Here is a 23,362-nt window from a genome sequence, read left to right as displayed (position 1 = left end):
TATTTGAAAACGAGAAAGCTCCCAGCAATGCTTTGATAGGGGCAATGGAGCAATGAAGGCTCCCCCTGACGCCAAGAAAGGTAAGCTGCTCAATAGAGCTACCAGCTTTTTACTTTCAGTGCTGTTGGTTATTTTGGACGGGGGGGGCTGGTGGTTTGCAGGTGTATTCTACAATGCAGAATCACAGAATTGTAGAGTTGGAAGAGACCCTGAGGATCATCCAGTCCACCCCCCTGCAATGCAGGAATATGCAGGTGTCCCATACGGGGATTGAACCTGCAACCTTGGCGCTATCAGCTCCACGCTCTAACCAGCTGAGCTATCCAGACATGTCAGTGGGACGCAGGTGGCACTGTGGTCTAAAACTACTGAGCCTCTTGGGCTTGCTGATCAGAAGGTCGGCTGTTCGAATCCGGACAATGGGGTGAGCTCCCATTGCTCTGTCCCAGCTCCTGCCAACCTAGCAGTTCGAAAGCACACCAGTGCAAGTAGAGAAATAGGTACCGCTGTGGCGGGAAGGTAAATGGTGTTTCCGTGTGCTCTGGTTTCCGTCACAGTGTTCCATTGCTCCAGAAGCATGACCTGGAAAGCTGTCTGTGGACAAACGCCGGCTCCCTCAGTCTGAAAGTGAGATGAGCACCACAACCCCATAGTTATCTTTGACTGGACTTAAGTCCCAAACTCATCCTAAAGCTGTGTTTCCCAAACTTGGGTCTCCTGCTGTTGTTGGACTACAAAGCCCATCGCCCCTAGCTAGCGGGACCAACGGTCAAGGATGATGGGAGTTGTAGTCCAACAGATTGAGATGCATTGTCCTAAAGTCTGAGCATTTAAAATCAGAAAGAGAAGTGGAGAAGCCACACATAGTCCATTTTCTTACCCATACAATGGAACTTATGTTGCTGGGTGGCGGGGATTAAGTATGTTGCATTAACACATTAGTTCCTTAGTTTAAACTTTTTCACTTTGAAAACTAAACAGGTCCCATCCTTGCCCCTCCGTCAGCTGCATAATGTTGATGAGCAGCCAGAACAATGCATGTTCTAAAATGCATTTGGCCACTAGAGGGTGAATGTGCACTATGCTCTCCCTGCAGATAACAATTTTAAAAAAGATGCACTCCTTTGGGATTTAATTTTGGGTACTTGCTGGATGGCGCCATTGAATAGGACAGTTTTGAAGCCTTATCTCACTTTAGAAAACATGTGGATTCTGTCACTAATTGTCCCTAAGTGTTTTGTTTTGAAATGGGAAGCCGCTGGTAATCTCTGTCTTTCTAAATATACAGATAAATAAGGCAGATGCAGTTATTTATTTATTGGCACTTTATTTGGAATGTAGGATGAGACGAAGCTGTTTTATCTTGTCAGCTGCTTTTTTTGTCCACGTAGCCCAGAAATGTGTGCTCTGGCGGGCAGCACCAACACAGGGTACGAGGCAGAAGCCTTTTGCATCATCTGCGACATGAGCCTTTTAACTGGAAATGAAAAGAACTGCACCTTCAAAGCAAGTTCTCTGCCACTGAGCAATGGAATGATTTAAAAAAAAGAAGAGAAAGAAAATCAGGGAAAAGAGGAAGAGTATGAATCTACCCCAGCCCAGAGAGAGGGAGATCTCCACTGGAGAAGCTTTACTGTGGCATTTGAAATCTTTATCTTCTCCTTTTTTATATTTTTTTAATTAATTTTCCAATACAAAATTAAAACAAACATTTTCAATATTATCACAGATACATAATTTTGACCTCCTTCAGCTCATCCGCGAATCTTCCGTTTTCTGATCTTTTTCCCGCAATTCTGAATTTAACATTGCCTTTTATTTTAAATAACCTACTCCCTCTGTTCCCTTTTTTACAATGTTTCTAATATTTATTTCTTCACAAAACTTCCTGTAAACCCACAAACGTTATTTGTTCTTCACATATGCTTTTCATATAATCTACAAATTTACTCCAGTCCTCAGTAAACTTGTGATCTTGTCGGTTTCGGACCTTTCCTGTTAATTTGTCTAATTCTGCGTAGTCCGTTAATTTCATTCTCCACTCTTCTATCAATGGTAGTTCTTCCTGCTTCCATTTTTGGGCCAGTAATATCCTTGCTGCTGTCACTGCATATAAAAATAATTTATGATCTTTCCTATTTATTTCGTTTCCAACCATTCCTAACAAAAAGGCCTCTGGTTTTTTAACAAATTATATTTCAACATTTTAAAAAACTCATTATATATCAATTCCCAGAAGGCTCTCACCTTTTTGCACTCCCATCACATATGGTAAAATGTTCCCTCTTTTTCTTTACATTTCCAACATTTATTACATACGTTATACATTTTTGCTAATTTCACTGGGGTAATATACCATCTATTTTCAGAAATCTTTATCTTCTCTAACACACACACAAAAATAGGGTGGCTATATTTTAAAAAGTAAAAACCAGGAGCTTTTTTTTAAGACAAACCCCAAAATTGTTGAGTTAGTTTTTTTTAAACAAAACACCCAAAAACCTAAGATGCAGGACAAAGCGCTGTCTTTCAGAAATTCCCCCTGGACATCAATTCTGCCTTTGAAAATCCCGTAATGTCCAGTATGTATGGCAGCCAAACACAAAAAGGTCCAGAAGTTGTTGTGCCGTACACACTAACCTTTTGAAGCACATTCGAAACACGTTCCTTCCCTCAAAGAATTCTGGGTACCGTAGTTTCTCGAGAGTTGTTGGGAATTTAGCTATGTGAGAGGTAAACTGCAGTGTCTACAATTCTTTGAGGTGCTTTGGATGTGCTTTAAAGGGATACTGAGTACGCAGCCAGGGTAAGGCTGCAACAATACTATGCACCGTTACTTGGAACAAGGTCCACTGAACTTGGTGGACTGTGCTTCTGAGTAAAGATCATTGTAAGGACCAACACAAAGATCCTAATGGAGCCTAGCCTTCCAATGACCCCATAGGATCCTGTGTTGGATCTGCAAGCCGTTTTAGATGGGATGTTTTAATTCAAAGTGATTTGGGTCCCATTGACTCTGAACTCAGCTACACAGCTGCAACTAAAATGTTTTAAGTCTGTTGTAAAGTGCAATATACAAATGTGACACTAGATGGCGACAGTGAGCTACGGCAAATTCAATGTATTTTTCAAAACTTTTTAAAAGCATTTTCGCAGCCTTTTTTATGTGTGTAGACCCCAAGTCAATGGGACAAAATTCAATTGAAATCCCTATGCTGTGGAATGAAAACCCCAATCTGATTGGCTAGATTAATCCAACAACCCAATCTCTGCCACTCGAACCTTATAAATAACAGCAGCTGCAAAATGCTTTCCATCACACCTCTCTTCACTTCCTTGGTGGGCCTTATTTTGTATTTTTGTTGTTGTTGTTCTGTTCATCCCAAGTGAGAGGAAAACCCCATCCTGGATCAGGGAGGCAGGACTGTGTTGGCTAAAATCCAACGGCTGCATATGGTCTATGCTCCCAGTTTGTTTTGCTGCCGCACCAGACAGCTCTAGAGACCCATAAGTTGAATTATGTGTCAGATGAGGAATGAGGGGGGAAAGCATGGAGTGATTTCCCTTTTCCCCGCAAGGCTGGTTCCAAGGCACTGGCTAGCTCTTTTCAGCTGATGTGAGCTGATGGGAGGATTTGAGAATCTGCCTTGTCGGCCGCAGGTGAGCAGAAGCCCCTCTTGGGCTTGTCGAGAGGCAGAGCAAGTCTCACATCTGAGCCAGGCAGCTGAGCAACCATGTCAGCAGAAAGGCGAACTTGGTAACAGGTTGATATTGCAGTTGCTAGCTAGAATCAAGGCTGTGAAAAGCCTGCCCAGAGTCAGCCCCACACCAGGGAGGCTGCCAAAACAAACAGAGCCTTGTGCAACGTACAACAGGGTGCCCTTGCACTTGATCTCTTTCTTTTGCAGAAATCAGTCTTCCTAGAAACTCCCTCGTGGACTAGATCTCCTTCACCCTGGGACACTCTCAAAAAACAAGTTTAGTTGAATGAGGAACTCTGCTTAGGGAATGAAGCATGCTTGTAATTTTATTTGCCCTGCTTTCCTCTGTTAATCTTAAAGTGTGTGTGTGTGTGTGTTGGGCTGCATGCACACATTTGCAGTGCATTTCAAGCATACACCCTGCTCCAAATCCTGGGAACTGTAGTTTGCCGCGCACCAAGCTACAGTTCCCGGCACCCGTAACAAGCTATCATTCCCACAATAATTTGGTGGTGGTGGTGTGTGTGTGTGTGTGTGTGTGTGTGACATGCTTTGAAAGTGCTCTAAATCTGTGGTGCATATGCAATCTTGTGGTGGTAGAATCAAAAGCTTAAACGAAAGTGAGATGGTTATAATTTCCGAACACGTTCCTGTTTTAATGGAGCGGGGTGGGGGAATCTCAAAATCTGGTTAATAGAGCTATCGTGCAATAAGTAAGCAGAGCGAAGGTACTTTTATGCTCAGATTGGAACAGTAAAAGGGAAAAGGAAAGATTGGATAAAACAATGCATAAGATGTTGTTTTTTCAGAGATTGTGCATTAGTCTGACCGGTTAAAGAGTCTATTTACTACATCCACTTCCACATTAATGCAAGGACTCGTGGTGATGTACATAGTTCCTACTCTTTTCATTTTATGTTCACAACATCCCTGTGAGGGAGATTAGGCTGAGAATATCCCAATGAGCTTTGCATTTGAGTGAGAATTTGAAACCTGGACTCTCTGGTCCGAGTCTGACAATCTTAACCGTTAGGGTTGAACCACAAAACTGGTTCTCAAGTTCCCAAATTATTATATTACTTAAAATGCATTCTAAGGGGGAGAACAGGTGAAGATGGCTGCCTAAGAGACTGGTAAGCTGTTGCTAGCCAGAGTAGGCACAACTGAAGTAGATGAACCACTGACCAGTCTCGGTATAACTTAAGGCAGTTTCATATCTTCTTTGGCGATCACTCATAGCCAAGTAAGATTGTCTTCCATGAACACGGTTTTAACAGTGAGTCTGTAAGTGACTGTGGAGGCCAATTCTGGATCCACACAGCCTTCCACAGTAGGGACATAGGTTTCTGGGCAGGAGTTGATCATGGTGAGGGTTTGCCAAGCGTGCCTTCCTCTTAGCACATTTCTCCCTTTCCTCCTGAGTTCGAGTGTCTTCAAAGTCCATGACAGTTTTGGTAAAGGCTGTTCTCCAATTGGAGTGCTCGCAGGCCATTGTTTCCCAGTTGCCAGTGTTTATACTACATTTTTAAAGATTTGCCTTGAGAGAGTCTTTAAAACTCTTTTGTTGACCACCAGCATTACGTTGTCCATTTTTAAGTTCAGAATAGAGTAGTTGCTTTGGAAGATGATAATCAGGCATCCGCCCAACATGACCAGTCCAATGAAGTGGATGTTGAAGAATCAATGCTCTGACACTGGTGATCTTTGCTTCTTTCAGTGCACTGGCATTAGTTTGCCTGTCTTCCCAAGTGATGTGTAAACTTTTTCAGAGACACCGTTGATGGAATAGAATCTCATATCTATCTATCTATCTATCATCTATCTATCTATCTATCATCTATCTATCATCTATCTATCTAATCTATCTATCTAAACTATCTATCTATCATCTATCTATCATCTATCATCTAAAATAAATGCTAATCCATTGTGAGAGTTAGAAACTAGAAATCTTTCTCACATACAAAAGCCACAGTCCATCACATGGTTAAGCACAAGCCAGCCCATTAAGTTTGATGGGTTTAAGTGCTGGATCGTGGCCATGAGAGATTAACAAAAACAGCCTTGTCAGACTTTTATCGCCAGCTTACTCTGGGAGCGTTTCCAGCTTTTCATACGTTGACTTTTTCTCCCGAAGCTACATCTCCTTAAGAGCAATTTTATCTATAGTGGGCAAATTACTTAATTGCATGCTATTAAAATAAGAGATTCCAGTTCGAGTACAAAGCTCCAAGGTTCAAAGTTGTAGGTGGTTGGGTTTTTTGTGTGTGTATGTGTGTGAAAGAAATTAGGTGAAAATCTTATCAGCGATCTGTAGGACAGTTTGAAGTTTCGTTTCACTCTGCCGCATGAAAGCTCAACAGATTCTGTGTTGTGCAACAAAGAATCTAGGTTTCATATTTTCAGAACCACAAGTAACACTCGCTCTCTTAATACTGGCTGGGATCCAGCATTCCCTCCCTTGGATCCCCGCAATGCTATATCAAAAGCTGCTTTTAAAGTTTCCTCACCCAGATCATAGGCTTTGGGAAGGCAACACAAGCGCTATGGGGTGTGTGCAATGTTGTCAAGGGCCTCCAAAAAAAGGCCTCGAGGGCCGCATGTGGCCCTTGGGCCACGCATTAAACAACCCTGCTTTATAGCATGAAGCCATCCCTGAAATTTTGATTGTGGAAGACCTGCTCAAAGATGCGTGTTTCCCCTATAGAATTAACAAGGGTTCCTTAGTGCCAGGAGAGTTTGATTTCTGAAAGTTTTGGGAGGGGGCAGTTACTGATCTTACTGGGTCCCACCAGGAAATTTGGCTGGCAGGAAGCTGTGCCACTCTGCATGGGCACATTGCTTTGAACGTCTTGAGAGTGACTCAGTGCCACGTAAGATGATGGCATTGCTCCCAAAACGTTCCAGGAAGTGCACTGAGAGGCTTGTGAGCAGCACAGCATTTTTATTAAGTTAGAAAAGCAGGGAAGAAATGAGAAACCTTTGTCTACCTTGTAAGATTCATAAAAGTAAATCAGCGGCTGCCTCCTTAAGATTTCAGAAATAAATTGCTCCTCACCCCCTCCTGTGGTCTTTCAGGAGAGTTTTGTTTCGTAGGGGTGCCAAGTAAAAAACAGGACACCCTGAAAGTGTTGACCAAAAGCTACGAGAATTTTGAGTTCTGCGGCTGTTTTGGCATTTTCGGCACGATTTAATCCCCGTTGCCAGTTTTCCGGGATATTTGCCCAATTTCCAAGAAGTAATCCAGGATGCTATTTTGGGGGGAGAATTCCAGGTCATGTCCTGGGCAATCAGGACGTATGACAGCCCGAGTCTGTAGCAGTGGGAAGGAATGGAGTTAGGATTTCTGATTTGCTGCTTGGACAACCTATTTGCTACATGCATTGCTCAATCCAGGTTGGAATAATAAGTGTTTGGACCACACATTAATTAACCACAAAACTGTCCAGATATCCTTATTATCATGCAATCATGATGATTTGTGCTCATGATGGTATCAAGGTGGTTATACACAATCCCACTTTCAAGACTGTTTCCGCTCTCAAAAGTTTTGCGCCAGAGGTATCGTTGCCCATTCATCCAGACCTGGCGCTTCTCCAGCTGATCATGAGAACTCTAAACCGGGAAGATAAATGAATGAATGAAGGAAAGGAAAGCAAGAGTGATGGAGAGCTGGACTTTCCAGATTTCCCTTAAATCCAAGCTGAGCCATGAAGCTTATTGTATGGCTGTGGGTGGGTCAGCATCTCTTTTGGACCCAGAGGTTCTTGCGAAGTTAATCCAGTATCCACCACCCTAAGTTTGGAGGATAGAACGGATGCAAATGTGATAAATAAGATCGCTCCCTTCGGTTAGCAGTTCTGGGGCTCGCTTTTCATCTGACCTGGGACAATACTGTAGGGGCACAGAATCTACTGTAGACTGGATGAAATAATGTACCGTAATCATTTAATAACCCTTTTCCAGCCATGACCTTTGCTCAGTGAGGCAGTAAACACTGAAACAAAAAACACATTACCTACCTAACCAATTGTTTTAACCAGATATGTTAATGCATTGCCCTAAGTATGTAGGACATACTTTTAGGTGATCAATGGGACGAAGGTGGCACTGTGGTCTAAACCACTGAGCCCCTTGGGCTTGCCAATCAGAAGGTCAGCGGTTCGAATCCCCATGACGGGGTGAGCTCCTGTTGCTCTGCCCCAGCTCCTGCCAACCTAGCAGTTCGAAAGCCCACCAGTGCAAGTAGATAAATAGCTACCACTGCAGCAGGAAGGTAAATGGTGTTTCCGTGTGCTCTGTCTTCCCTTACGGTGTTCTGTTGTGCCAGATGTGGTTTAGTCATGCTGACCACATGACCCAAAAAGTTATCTGTGGACAAATGCCGGCTCCCTTGGCCTGAAAGCGAGATGAGTGCCACAACCCCACAGTCGCCTTTGACTGGACTTAACCGTCCAGGGGTCCTTTACCTTTACCTTTTTACCTTTAACCAGATATGTTAATGAATTCCCCAAATGCACTGCCCTAAGTCTGTGTAGGGCATACTTATAGGTGATCAGTGGGGCTTACCTTTAGAAAAGTGTGTATTACAGTGTGCCCATCGATTCTGCAATTGATTGTAGTATATGAATTGGCCTTAAACCTTCTGTCTCATTCTTACAGAAAGGGAAGCTGTTTCTCATTCCTTTTACACCAAGCTGCACCCAGAGATTTGTGGTCTCCCATGCAGTCAAGCCGAGGAATCTTTAGACTTTGGACTCTTTGGGCAATTTATCTGTGTTTCCTCTATTAAGGTTGTACTTTGTAATCAGTCTTGGGTCTCTGATGCCTCGCATCTGGGAAGGTAGCCTGGTGCCCCAGGGTGGCTGAACTAGATGTTCCTTTCGAAAAGCAAATTCAGGGACACGTTGACAAACTGGCCTGAGCCCCACCCAGACCTCTTCCAGAGTCTTAGACGGTGGCACGAGGAAGCAATGAGCTACTAAATTCTTAGTAATATCAATACGAGCAGTCTGAATTGTACCAGCGTGATCAAAGGGCTAGCTCTCCAAACATTTGGTTGATAATCAATATTTTTAGAAAAGGAGGAATGTAGCAGCCTGCCTGCTGCTGATGTCAATCCCCAATGTGTCGATTGGAAAGTGGCAGGACCGGGAATCTGGTGGAGCCAAGATGTTAAATACAGTCAGACCTTGGTTGTCAAATGCCTTGGTTCTCGGACATTTTGGCTCCCAAACGCCACAAACCCAGAAGTGAGTGTTCCGGTTTGCGAACGTTTTTTGGAAGCCGAATGTCCGATGTGGCTTCCATGGCTTCCGATTGGCTGCAGGAAGCTCCTGCAGCCAATCGGAAGCCACAACTTGGTTTTCGAACCATTCCAGAAGTTGAACGGACTCCCGGAATGGATTAAGTTTGACAGCCAAGGTACCACTGTACTAGAGTTTCTGAATCCAGATAGGTTTTTTAGACTGACATATTCACCCCATTTACCTGAAAGTGAGCAGCATCAATTCAATAGAATTGACTTCTCAGTAGATTACCCTCAGCAGATTAATTTGTGGTAATCTATCCAATTCCTGGGGTAGCCAATCCTGATTTGTGTCTGTCTGAATGAAGGGATATCTATTCTACAAATCTGTAGCTGTCTTGTATCAGTTTAGCGATATCAATTTCCTTCCCAAAATTCCTGGTGTTCTCCCTTAGCTTTGATTAGATTTGGCCTTTGTATATTTGGATAGTCCTACCTGGAAAATGGGCTTGGCGAGGTTGGAGAATTCATAGAATCAAAGCGCCAGAAGGGACCCTGAGGATCATCAAGTCCACCCCTGCAATGCAGGGATATGTAGCAGTGTAGGGATATTCAACTGTCCCATATGGGGATAAAACCTGCAACCTTGGTGCTATCAGCATCACGCTCTAACCAACGGAGCTACACTGGTAGTTGTCATTTGGTGAGATTGCTGAAAATGTCTGTTGGAGGTCCCCAGTCTCCCTCTCTGAACTACAATTCCCAGAGGTCTGATTGCTACGTCAGTCTGTATGTGGCACGACCTTTGCTGTGGTCTAAACCACTGAGCCTCTTGGACTTGCCGATCAGAAGGTCAGCAGTTCAAATCCCCACAAAGCAGTGGGCTCCCATTGCTCTGTCCCAGTTCCTGCAAACCTAGCAGTTCGAAATCACACCAGTGCAAGTAGATAAATAGGTACCTCTGTGGCGGGAAGGTGAACGGCGTTTCTGTGCGCTCTGGTTTCCATCACAGTGTGCCATTGCACCAGAAGCAGTTTGGTCATGCTGGCCACATGACCCGGAAAGCTTTCTGCGGACAAACGCCGGCTCCCTCAGCCTGAAAGGAAGATGAGCGCTGCAACCCCAGAGTCGCCTTTGACTGGACTTAACCATCCAGGGGTCTTTTACCTTTAATCATGACCTTTGATGTGATTAAACTGCTCCCTGGTTTTCTGTTAAGCTGACTTGGCTTCCATGCTAGCTGCATGTTACGCTCCTTGGGTATCGAGAATGAAATTATTGGCTCTACAAAGCTGCCCTTTGTTACTTTTATTTACTAAATCGTCCCCTTACGGGTTTTTCCAGTTTCCTCCACACCATATTATTTCTTTCTGGTTTCATTAATACAAACACCTTTTAATGTGCTTTTAATTTCGTTCATTCACTCCGTGTCTCTTGCATTCCTCTCCCTTAACTGTCAGTGACTTGTGCATGAAGAAGAGACTTGTTTTTCTGGCCACAAGAATAACTGTGGCTGACATTAGTGAGCATCAGGAATCAATTTGGGAACACTTGATCAAATATTGAGGAACAGGCCTGCGGAATCATAAGTCTATTTTGGAGGGACGTGTTGGGGCATTCTATAGTTTTCCTCACAAAGTATCTCAACCCTTTGAACCATTTCATCCATTGTAGAGAAAATTATTAAATCCTGGTTCTAGGGGCATTTAAGACCTCAAGCTGGGTGCTCTCTCTCTTTCTGCTCCAATTATTCACACCTAGATACAATCTTAGACATTATACTCAGGGAACATCAGGATGACCTTTTTAAACATTCATTCTGATTTGCTTGCAGGAAGATTAGACAACTGAAATATATCGAGTGTGGATTTCATGCTCTTTATTCAGCTCATAGTAGTGAGGAATGGAAGTTCCCCCAAAATATCTGCTTTATATACATTATTTACACAATGGGTCTCACGTGATTGGCTAATTCCAGGATTCTCCTGTAGGCCAATCAGGTTGCGGATTCACTTCCAGCTAGAGCTGGATTCGGTGGCTCCTGTGGACCAATCATACTGCTGCATTGTTCTAGGACCAATCAGACTGCTGCATTCTGAATCCTATTGTTCTAGGACCAATCAGACTGCTGCATTCTGAATCCTATTCAACTCAGTACATAACAACAACATTTGCTGTTTAATTGGCATTCATTCTGATTTGTTTGTGGGGAGGTTTGATGGGTCTAAATCTTGTCTTAACACTTTTATTCTTTCTCTTCTTTAAAGCGGATGACAATGCCAGTGTGAAAAGTGCTATATATATATATATATATATATATATATATATATGTGTGTGTGTGTGAAAAGTTCTATATAAATGAAGTGAAGGATTATCCTGTATCCTGTACCCTGCCACCTCCCCCTTTCAGTAACACCCTGACTTTGACACCACCCTCGCTTGACATTCTTTGGCGCAAAAAAAAAAAAGAAAAAAAGAGAGAAAAGGTATTAGTTTATTTAGAATTTTCCCTCCCAAGATTAGTTGGAAATTCAGAAGATAATGTAGCTGAGATGGAATTTTTAATTTCTGCTGAATAATCATGCAGCCTGGAACAAAGTTGCCATCAGAAAGACACACTCAGAGGAAGGGGACTTCCTAGCTTTTTCCTTTATTCCATCAAGTTTAAAGTGAGATTGCCCTGTAATGTAGGGTAGGCTGAAGGACACTGTTTCACCAAAGATCACCCAGTGAGCTTTATGGAACCCTAGTAAGCAATAGCAATACTCCCCCTCCTACCCACCCCAAACCCCTTTTAGAGAAATGTTAAGACATCAAGCTTTAATAATAATAATAATAATAATAATAATAATAATAATAATTTATTTATTTATTTATACCCCGCCCATCTGGCTGGGCTTCCCCAGCCACTCTGGACGGCTTCCCAAAAAAATTAAAATACTGTAATACATCAAACATTAAAAGCTTCCCTTTATTAACTATGAATCCCGAAATTTGGGATCACTTCCAAACCAGTGCTAAAGTTTTCTACTTGTTTTGTGCTGTGAACCCTGAATCTTGTACCCTCCCTGAACCTGAGTAATTGACACATCAAACCAGGGCGAGATTTTTGGGTGTTAACTACAAACCCCAGTTTGATAAATCAATTGCTCAGTTTTGAGGGGCGGCACTACTAAATGTGGAGTTTGTGCTACAAATCAATACAAAATGAGCACAAAACTTTGGCACCAGTTTGGAGGGGAATCTCAAATTTCAGAGTTTACAGACCCTCCAATTGTCCCTATTTTCCAGGACATCCCGAATTTAGAGAAGCCATCCCAGTTTCTGATTTGATCCCGGAATGTCCCACTATTCCTTAGAATGTCCCTCTTGTCATTGGAGAAATGTTGGAGGGTATAGAGTTATCTGACCCTGTTATGTACTGAGTTGAATAGGATCCAAACTGCAGCAGTCTGATTGGTCCTAGAACAATAGGATCCAAAAGGCAGCAGTCTGATTGGTCCTAGAACAATAGGATTCAGAATGCAGCAGTCTGATTGGTCCTAGAACAATGCAGCAGTATGATTGGTTGGCAGGAACTACCCAATCATGCTCCAGATAGAAGTGAATCCACAACCTGATTGGCTTACAGTAGAATTCCGGAATTAGCCAATCATGTGCAGCCCATTGTGTAAATAATGTATATAAAGCAGATACTTAGAGGGGACTTTCATTCATTCCTCCTCACCACTATGAGCTGAATAAAGAGCATGAAATCACTTCGCGACTCTGAGTATATTTCAGACCCCCAAGCCTTCTGAGGGCAATCCTGTAAAGGGAAGGGTGTTTTTTTAAACGTTCAATGTTTTTCTGTGTTTTTATATATCTTGGAAGCTGCCCAGAGTAGCTGGGGCAACCCATTAAGATGTGTGGGGTATAAATAGTAAAATTATCAATATGGAATGGGACGTCCCTATCTTCATCTGAAAAATGTTGGAGGGTATGAGTTCATGGTTAATAAAGCTGAGAGACCAGGGTTCAAATACCCACCAAGCTCACTGGGATTTAAACCCTGATCTCTGAAAGTTTTGGGAGGGGCTGTTACTGATCTTACTGGGTCCCACCAGGAAGTTTGGCTGGCAGGAAGCTGTGCCACTCGGCGTGGGCACATTGCTTTGAACGTCTTGAGAGCGACTCAGTGCCACGTGAGATGATGGCGTTGCTCCCAAAACGTTCCAGGAAGTGCAACTGAGAGGCCTGTGAGCAGCACAGCATTTTTGTTAAGTTAGATAAACAGAGAAGAAATGGGAAACCTTTGTCTACCTTGTAAGATTCATAAAGGTAAATTGGCAGCTGCCTCCTTAAAATTTCAGAAAGAAATTACTCCCCACCCCCTCCTGTGGTCTTTCAGGAGAGTTTTGTTTTGTAGGGGTGCCATATTTCAGAAAGTAATAACCAGGACACCCCAAACATTGTTGAGCTTTTTAAAGACAAACCTCAAAGTTGTTGAGCTTTCTTCAGAATTTTTTTGAGTTTTGGAGCTGTTTTAGGCATTTTGGGCAAGATTTAACCCCCATTGCTGGTTTTCCAGGACATTTGCTTGATGTTCAAAAAATAATCCATGATGCCATTTTGGGCGGAGAATTCCAGGTCGTGTCCTGGACAATCAGGACGTATGATAGCCCGAGTCTGTAGCAGTGGGAAGAATGGAGTTAGGTGAAATATACTCAGTCTAGAGTGGATTTCATGCTCTTTATTCAGCTCATAGTGGTGAGGAGGAATGAAATGTTTCCCCACAGTATCTGCTTTATATACATTATTTACACAATGGGCTGCACGTGATTGGCTAATTCTGGAATTCTCCTGTAAGCCAATCATTTTGTGGATTCACTTCCATCTGGAGCTGGATTGGGTGGCTCCTGCAGACCAATCATACTGCTGCATTGTTCTAGGACTAATCAGATTGCTGCATTCTGAATCCTATTGTTCTAGGACCAATCAGACTGCTGCATTTTGGATCCTATTTTTCTAGGACCAATCAGACTGCTGCATTTTGGATCCTATTCAACTCAGTACATAACATAGGATTTCTGCTTTCCTGCTTGGACAACCACTTTGCTACATGCATCGCTCAATCCAGGTTGGAATAAAAAGTGTTTGGACCACACGTTAATTAACCACAAAACTGTCCAGATACCCTTATTATTGTGCATTTATAATGATTTGTGCTCATGATGGTATCAGGGTGGTTTTAAGACCTCCAAATAGTTGAGTTTTGTTTTATAACAAAAACGCCAAAAAACCCCACAATTTTTCGATTGACTTACCAAAGATCCAGGACAAAGTGCCACATTCCACCTTTGAAATCCCAGTGACGTCCGGGAAATTCTGGACATAGAACAGCCCTATGTTTTGTGTCCCACCCATCGAATGAATGGCCAAAACAGACCGTTTCAGAGCAGTCTCTGTCCAAAGCTCTACAAAGCCTGGGCCCAACCCTGGACCAATCGTAAAGCAAACAACAGGTTATCATGACAAACAGGGCGGCTTTGATTAGCTGTCACACAGCCTTTTTAACAACACCCTGTAAAGCAAAGGGATTGGGGAAAGGGGGTGGGGGTAGGGCAAGCGCTCCAGCAAGACAAAAGGTATCTGGATTCTGGTAATTTGGTGTCTGTGCTTTACCAAAAAACAAAACACTGCGGTGGTATTTGCTAAGCTTTGCAATTCCAGAGAATTGTGCAATTATGCAACAACCAAAGGAGGAAATGAATCCAGGGTAACTAAGCCTCCGAGGAGACATGTGAGACTCTGACTCTACAAGCAAGTCTTCCTTTTCACCATGCACCATTATAATGGAAGAAAGGCTGGATATGCAAGAGTGCATAAATAAATAACCATGATTTATGTCTTTATAATTACCCGGAGGCGTACGTCACCCTTCCCCCCACTTTTGTACTCTCGGTTATCTTCCTTCTCTCCAAAATAAGGTGTGATAACTGCTGGTGTAACCCACAGTCCACACCAGTAACCCACAGTAAGCCACAGTCCACACCATGCCTTTCAAGAATGTGGCTTTCCCCCAAAGAATCCTGGGAACGGAACTCTAAGGATGCTGGGAATTCTAGCTCTGTGAGGTGTGAACTACAGTTCCCAGGACTCTTTGGGGGGAAAGCGTCGTGCTTGAAAGGTATGGTGCAGACATTGGTTTAATCTACACACATATAAAAAAACGCTTCGAAAATACTTTTTAAAAAAAAGTTTTGAAAAATGCATGGAATTTTGCATAGCTCGCCAGCACCATCTAGTGTCACATCTGTATATTGCACTTTACAATGCATTTAAAGTGTTTTATTTGCAGCTGTGTAGATGAGCCCACTGCCCCATCTTCAGCGTTGAAATAAGATCCAACTCTTGATCCGGTCAGCTTACAGAAGGAGGGTGGGCACCAACTTTTGCCTCAGGCAGCAAAATATACTGAGTGGGTGAATTATGCTGGATTGGCCTTCACCTTTCCTAAGATTCAGGGATGGGGAGAGGGCAGAGGAAGGAGAAAGCCAGCCCTACATATTCCTTCCTCTCTCCCACCATTGCATGCACAAACATGGAGCCACCCACGCTATCCATGTATTCCCGCCCTAAAGACATAGAATCATAAAATTGTCTAATAAGAAGGGACCATAAGAGCCATCTAGTTCAACCCCCTGTAATGCAAGAATCTCTTGCCTGATGTGGGATTCAAACCCACAACCCTCAGATTAAGAGCCTCATGCTTTACCAACTGAGCCGTCCCAGCAGACATATAGAGATCAGGGGTGTTGTCATATGTGGTCCATGCATGTAATGGCTCCATGCCCTCTACAGAAAACTGCCCACGACACATCAACCTGGAAAAAACAAATTAACTTAGTATGTATCAAAAAAAGGAATTGTGCCTCAGAGGCAGGGCTAGAAAATTAAATGTGGAATTTAAAATAATAGGTTCCCACTAAGCAGGTTTAAAAAACAAAACAAAACCCAAAATGATCTTAAACTTCTTTGTTTGGGATCAAACCACCAAATGTGTAGTAGTTTAAAAGCCACATATATGGTTTTTTTTTTCTAAACACACCTTCCTTTGTGGGAAAAAGTGATTATAAGTCTCAGTTTCTTTCCCCACAGACCACATGATCCGAGCTACTTGCGAAATGTTGGAAAACGAGTTTGAGATGAACTAAGTGCCAACTACCGACTGTTTCCTCCTTCTCTGTGTACTAGCTACAAGTACAAAACAGCGTAACAAGGAAGTTTGTGTTCCTTGGGAGGTGGATTTGACCGAAAGGAGAGAGAGTTAAAAGCAGCAGCGTCTCCTGTTAAATAAAATCCTCTTTAGAAAACCTCCCGTTCCTTTTGCAAATCCCAACCACAAAGGCAATGGCATTGAGCACAAAAAAGGATCCTCAGAGATGTAAACTGAGAAGCATGTTGTGTGCGGCACAGGGTTAAAACTCCCACCGATCTTTTCAAAATAAATTAACCGTTCAGTGTGGCTTAGCTGCTGGTCATTGATCTTCCCACATTCGTGTGTAATCCTTTTAACCGATGCTCCCACCAGTCCCAGCCAGTATGCCCAATGGCAAAGTAGGATGGGATTTGGAGTCCGATGATGGCTGAGAACACCATGTTGGATGTTGCAAATGTATAGACCAGGTTCCTTGCATCCCATCAGAATCTCCTCTGTCCCCTGTGCCAGAGGACAAGGAGAGACTTAAAGCAACAGGAGTGGCGGGAGTTGCAGCACAATAGTCTCTGGTGGCTTACAGGGCCTTGTGTTGGACAAGGGGGTTCAAGTGAGCCGAAAGGGGCATGGCCGTGCTGTTGTGCCAACGAGTCCGGGTCTTTGCACAAGTCTGAAGAGGTAGACACCTAACTAGCTCCTTAGCAAGAGTAAAAAGATAAAGGTAAAAAGATAAAGAGTAAAAAGATAAAGACCCCTTGATGGTTGAGTCCAGTCAAATTTAACTATAGGTTTGTGGTGCTCATCTCGCTTTCAGGCCGAGGGAGCTGGCGTTTATCCACAGACAGCTTCTGGTTCATGTGGCCAGCATGACTAAACTGCTCCTGGCGCAACGGGACACCGTGGCGGAAACCAGAGCACACAGAAAATCTGTTTACCATCCTGCCACAGTGGTACCTATTTATCTACTTGCACTGGCATGCTTTCGAACTGATAGTTTGGCAAGAGCTGGGACAGAGCAATGGGAGCTCACTCCATTGCGGGGATTCAAACCGTCAACCTTCTGATCGGCAAGCCCAAGAGGCTCAGTGGTTTAGACCACAGCGCCGAAAGTAGCACCTCTGGAGCTGATGCAATTGAGTGTTTTTCCAATAAAGAACTAGATATCCTCATTGGGGCTGGGTGTGCTCGGGTCCTGGGGAAAAGCATCACACAACTATCAGTAATAAAGTGGAATAATGTGTGCATGGTCCAATATGGCACACACACACTCTATCAATATCACCAGCCAGCCTATATATACCACGCGATCGGGAAACTTGGCTTGGCCTTCTGGAGCGAGTGGAGGAAGCAGGCATCTGTTTTTACATGCCTCAAAACAGTGTCTATTCCTGGCCTCATCTGAAAACAGCAGTGCTGTTAAGCAGTTTTAGACTCTGAGTTCCCTGCCCTCTTTGGATGGTAACGTGTAGGCCCTCACTGACTTGAACATGTGAGAAGGAGTCCGCTCTGCAATTGGAGGACCTCCTGACCAGTGGTGTAGCTTAGGGGCGTGTGACCCTGGGCACGCAATCTGGATGTGAACCAGTCACACACACCCTGAGATCCCCCTCATGCCCTGCCGGTAGCGGGGGCTGAAGAGCATGGAGGGTGAAGATCGCTCTCTGCATGTCCCATCTGATGCACCCAGTTGTTGCTCCCCCTTCGCAGGGTCAAGGTTGACCCACGGGTTGGAGAACGGCTGTGGCGCTAGAGAAAGCTCCTGCTTTCTTGCAGGTGGTTCGGCAGCTCTGGCAGCGAGAGAAGGGTGTGTGGCAATGTTGAACCTGGGCATGCAAGTGTGCCCCTGTGCTGCTGCCGCGGTGGGCTCCCTCTGTGCCCCACCTCTTTGGGTGATATTTACCTAAGCTCCGCCACCGCTTCCGATCATTCTTCTGAGAAGAGTCCCACCCTTATGGTTCCACTGTCTGAAACGCCGAGGAAACAGCCGGAGAGAACCCGTTGTTAAAAGACAATTCTCATATGGATAACCATCTGTTTTTAAGGAATGTTTTATTTACTACCTCCTAGGAAAGTACTTTTCATGGAACAGCAGCAACACCGACATTCACAAAAGGACAGGAAATACAGCAAAAAACCAACAACGCCTAAAGTAAATAGCACATTTGAAAACAAGGCAAACATACATAATAATATCTTTTTCTATAGTTTGTTCTTAACCTAAGAAAAGTTCACATTTCAAGTCATAAACTTGCCTCAGTAGTGTATAAATGAAATGGTTTGTGTAGTCAGACCACTGAGTGGTGGTTCATTGACGCTTAAATGGCCTCGATGATCCCTGCTACCTGGTGTTGCAAGCCAGCACCTTTGCACCTGTCCGGAGTTCCTATGGGCATTTCAAAGAACATTCACTCGGTTATTTGTTGGGGATGTGCCTTTCTTACAGATGCTATACGCGTATATGTAAAATACAGTAAGAGCTTCCCTTCTGTTCAAGTACTTGGGTAGGTTGGCACAAGCAGTCCTGTTTGATTAAAGGTTTCAAAGATTGGGTCTCCTACGTGGGAGATGAAAAATTAAGGAGATAGTGGTGCTTCGTTTGAGCATGGTCACCTGCAGCTTTTGCCACCGGCAACCGGTTTTACGAGAGATTTCACAGAAGATAGCAGAATGGGAGATGGCGGAGAAAAAGTCTGCTTGACTAACATGGGTTAAATAAAGATTGATTCAGAAAGTTGCACTCGAAGGTTGCCCCAACTTGTGTTGAGTTTCTCCATAGCTGTAGCCCATGAAAGAGGCCTAAGGTCCTACTTATGGTTTCCCCATCTGGTTGGCCACTGTGAAAAAAGGATGGTGGACTAGATGGGGCTTTGATGTGAGCTAGCGGGACTTGTCTTACATTCTTAAGTTTCTGTTGTAGTGGAAAAACCTGTGTCTTGACTGCCCTACTTCACATCATACCGTAACGATTCGTATGGCTGGAATGCTCCCCGATTCAAAAAGTACACAGCGAAACGCAAAACCTCCCCAAACACTAGGTGTTGGGGGGGGGAATTCTAGCCCAGCTGGCCATCCAAAATGCTAGGTTTTTTAATGAGGGCTAGGCTACCTTTTTGTTCAATTATTTGCCACCCTGCCTGAATTGTGGTAAAGGTAAAGGGAACCCTGACCATTAGGTCCAGTCGTGACCAACTCTGGGGTTGTGGCGCTCACCTCGCTTTATTGGCCGAGGGAGCCGGCGTACAGCTTCTGGGCCATGTGGCCAGCATGACTAAAACGCTTCCGGCAAACCAGAGCATCGCATGGAAACGCCGTTTACCTTCCTGCTGGAGCGGTACCTATTTATCTACTTGTACTTTGACGTGCTTTCGAACTGCTAGGTTGACAGCAGCAGGGACTGAGCAATGGGAGCTCACCCATCGCAGGGATTTGAACCGCCAACCTTCTGATCGGCAAGTCCTAGGCTCTGTGGTTTAACCCACAGCGCCACCCTGCCTGAATTATGGTAGTACTGTTCAAATTCAAATTTAACACGCCAGGGGCAACTGGACTATGTTTAGGATCCAGGCTTTGAAGCAAATGTATTTCAAGTGTGGCAGGGCTTTTTGGATAGCCACGTGAAAGCAATGCAGCTTGTGAAAAAATAAATAAAATCAGTAGTTAACGGTGGCCCTTTGAGGTAGGGTGCACCAGTAAGCCCTCCAGTTGTGGATATTTTAAAGGACCACCCATTTTTAAAAATAAAAATAATGACTGCTACTTATTTCTATAGCAAAATGCTTTCCAGTTCTCCTGTAACATGGGGGTGCGGGAAGGATACCCTTGAGAATATTTTCATTTAGGATTTAAATTCTGGAAAAGTTTGCCGAGGAGGGCTGTCTGGATTCTGAAAACTGCACACAAAGCTCTTCTTTAATTCTAAGCATTACCTAAGCTTCTGAATTCAGCTGTTGCCTTAGGCATCTGTACATACTGAATGCCCAGGTTGGGCTCCCAGGATGCTGTCTATGTGGCCCAAGGAATCCTACTCAAATCACTAGGGTTTCTGTGGTTGCTTCTAGCTCCAGCAGGTTCCCAGATTTGTGGGAGCATCTCTTTGGGGCAAATCGGTGGGAGGGTCTGCTGAAGCACCAGTGTGGTTGAGTGCGAAAGGGCTCCCTTCATGACCCCTTGGAATCCACTCATCATCTGTAGATTCATCTAAGGCACCTAAGTTTCAAGTGGTACTGGGCCACGTCGCCTAAAGCCGACCGAACCACTCATTGCAAAGTTTACTGTATTTTACATTCACTGCACTACTACAAAAAAGCCTTGAAACAGGCCACAAAACACTGCAATAATATTACTTAACCTCCTTCTTCTTCTTTAATAACCGTTGAAATAAAACATTGACTTTGTGGCACACCGCATTGCCGTGTAATACAGAGAAATAAAACGACTCTTAAAATGTACTGCAAATATATTTACAGGCTTAAAAAAACAAAAAGTGGTCCATATAACTTCCTTCTCCGGTGTACATGCACAAGTCCCATTAAATGGTAATGAGAACCACGTGTGGAAAGGAGAATAAGGCGAGAGAACAAAACCCACTTAAGTACTTTATTACTATGCCCCTTAACCTCAGCAAGAAACTGACGCAGCTACTTTAATAAGCAATATTTATGGTGAACAAGAGCATGTTTCGTCCTGGACTACACTAGCGTACATTCTTTTGTCTCTACAGCATACACTAGAAAAAGAACGAAGGTTTGAGACTATACTGGGATGCAGAGCTTGTTCACATTATGGAGTTCAAAGAAGTTATTCATGTATAAAGCGCTAAAGCAGGACATGAGAAAACCCAAAGTAGGAAAGGGAATCTATTATCCCCTGTGAATCTCTGCACATGTGAGTAACCGGTATATGTAGTGAGCTCCCGCGTATCTGCAGATTTTCCTCTCGAACTGTTATAAAACTTAGAATGAAGGCTGCGTGCAAATGTCATGATGCCGTGCAAATACACAAAAAGGATCACCAACTGAAAGTAGCTAAGATATACTTAGGAAGCTTGAGTTCTGGAGCCTTTTATTTTTGTCCTTTAAAAAAAAAAGGGACTTTAGTTCACATGAAAAGCGTGAAGATTGAAAGTCTAGTGTCATAGAGGTGGTTGAATAAGACTCCCAGCAGCCTATGAAAGCTGGGGCACTTCAATGCCCTACATAGCTCCTCGACTTTCCTAAGGACCAGATTTTATGTGCAGGTCACAAAGGTTGACTTGCGTTGGTGCAGAATTAATATTTCCTTATCAGGGAATCCTGACTTGTTTGGGTTTGATGCAGAAGTACCACCACAGACAGTTACTTTTACCCTCTTACACTGATACCTTAGTGCATGGCAGCAGGGAAATTTCAAATTTCAGTGGTGCCTTGTGCAAGGCCAAAATTCAGCCAACCCAAAGAGGTTGGTAAGGATTTAGGACAAACAAAAAGTTATCCAAAGCTGAAACTATGAAAGCAAGCATCGAAGGCCACTGGTCACAAGTCAAATACCATGTCTAAAAAAATCTGAGAAAGATATTAAAAACCTCTTGACTCAGGGGCAAAATGTCTCACATCGTGAGACAAACAGCCCTTTAGTTCATTCTCACTTAGATTCAAGTTTTGGCTTAACCTCTATTTAAAAATGGAAGCTAAAGGCACAGAATATGAGTATCTAGAATAAATGCTGCCATTTGCACCTTGGGATACAACACCACTTATTCTCGGGAGCCAACTAACTCTACCACAAAGTTTAACCATGGTTTCTGTGCTTGTATAAATGAAACCAAGGTACAGTTGCTATAAGACAGGAACTGCACTGGGTCAGGCTGGTATCGATTACTATGGACTGGCACAGAGGTCACTTGCTACCCAATCCATTTTGTGTAGATGCCAGGGACTAAACGTGAGATTTCCTGCATGCAGAGTCACTGAGAAATAGTTCCTCCCACAAGAGAGCTTGGTTTCATGACATCTGAATGCCTACTTTCTCATGAAGGAGCAACACCAAAGACAGAAGCTTGCAGATGGAGTTTGGAGCAATCTACATACTACAGTGGATGCTTGGGCTGTGAACGTGATCCGTGCGGGAGGCACGTTCGCAACCCGCAGCGCTGCGTCTGCACACGCGTGGGTCATGATTCGGTGCTTCTGCGCATGTGCAAAGCGCAAGTTAGCGTTTCTGCGCATGCGCAGAAACCTGGAAGTAACCCGTTCCGGTACTTCCGGGTTCGGCGCGGTGCGCAACCTGAAAACGCGCAACCTGAAGCGTCTGTAACCCGAGGTATGACTGTACTCACATGTGCAGCGATGCCGTAGGGTTCCATAAACCCTTAAAAATAAAAATCCTAGGGCAACTGCTTCTGTAGTAAATGAGCAAATTGGAAGAATATTTTCCCTCCATGAAATATAATAGACTTGCTTCTTGCTTATGCTCGGAGCCTGGAAAATATTAAAGAATGCTGATAAATATCTAAGGTGGCTCTGTGGAGCAGGTTATTCTCAAAATTAAGCGTAATTTAACCGAGCTAATTCATAGGAGCATCTTTATATCAACAAAGAGGGGGTTCGTTGTGGCTCCAGATAACTAAGAAACCATACGAATGCCAGGACGTAATGTAGAGGTCTCAGTCACTTTCAAATTGCACTTTCCAGTTTAACTTTTTAAATAAGACACACGTTTGTATATAATTTCTTTCTTTAAAAAAAAAATCTATTGCATGTATTCTTTAAATATGAATATATTCTTCAAAATATATTGTTTAAAAACTTTTCCCTAGCTGCTCAGATGCACTTTTTCAATATTTAGTTGATATATTATTAAAGGCACTACAAAATAGAAATCTCTGGAGTGCAGAACTTGCTAAAAAATAACCTTCATACCACAAACATGGTGAAAATAATTGCTAAAAACCTACCGCTGTGTAATAAACCTGCATAGAAGAATGGGCACTGGAAAAACAAGCCGTTTTAGAAATGTAGGAATACAGGCATATTAAATTTTTTTAAAACAGCCTAAAAAGTTAGTAAAAACTTCATATGTATAAAAGATTTCAAACTCGATGATATCGTTGATATGAACTTCACTTCCAGGTTTTATCAGCAGTTTTCTGGCATCCAAATGTAAGTCATCCGCAGTAGGTTCTTTCTTCATAAATAGTAAAATGTTCCTTCAATGCAATCCCATCCCACCCCTCCCACC

At 43.4% G+C, this 23,362-nt stretch overlaps 2 long non-coding RNA genes across 2 annotated transcripts; one reads left to right on the top strand and one right to left on the bottom strand.

The window, feature by feature from the left end:
• Nucleotides 1-16,304, top strand: LOC128420916 (uncharacterized). The gene is made up of 2 exons (XR_008332171.1): nucleotides 1-80; nucleotides 16,090-16,304. It is a non-coding gene; the product is annotated as an uncharacterized LOC128420916 (long non-coding RNA).
• Nucleotides 16,305-18,179: 1,875 nt separating this feature from the next.
• Nucleotides 18,180-23,346, bottom strand: LOC128420757 (uncharacterized). The gene is made up of 2 exons (XR_008332116.1): nucleotides 22,372-23,346; nucleotides 18,180-22,308 (listed from the first exon to the last, which is right to left on the bottom strand). It is a non-coding gene; the product is annotated as an uncharacterized LOC128420757 (long non-coding RNA).
• Between the last annotated feature and the right edge of the window lie 16 nt (nucleotides 23,347-23,362).

This window comes from Podarcis raffonei, chromosome 9 (assembly GCF_027172205.1).
Source record: "Podarcis raffonei isolate rPodRaf1 chromosome 9, rPodRaf1.pri, whole genome shotgun sequence".
In the NCBI taxonomy this organism is placed as follows: domain Eukaryota; kingdom Metazoa; phylum Chordata; class Lepidosauria; order Squamata; family Lacertidae; genus Podarcis; species Podarcis raffonei.
This window is presented reverse-complemented; position numbering and strand designations above follow the sequence as displayed.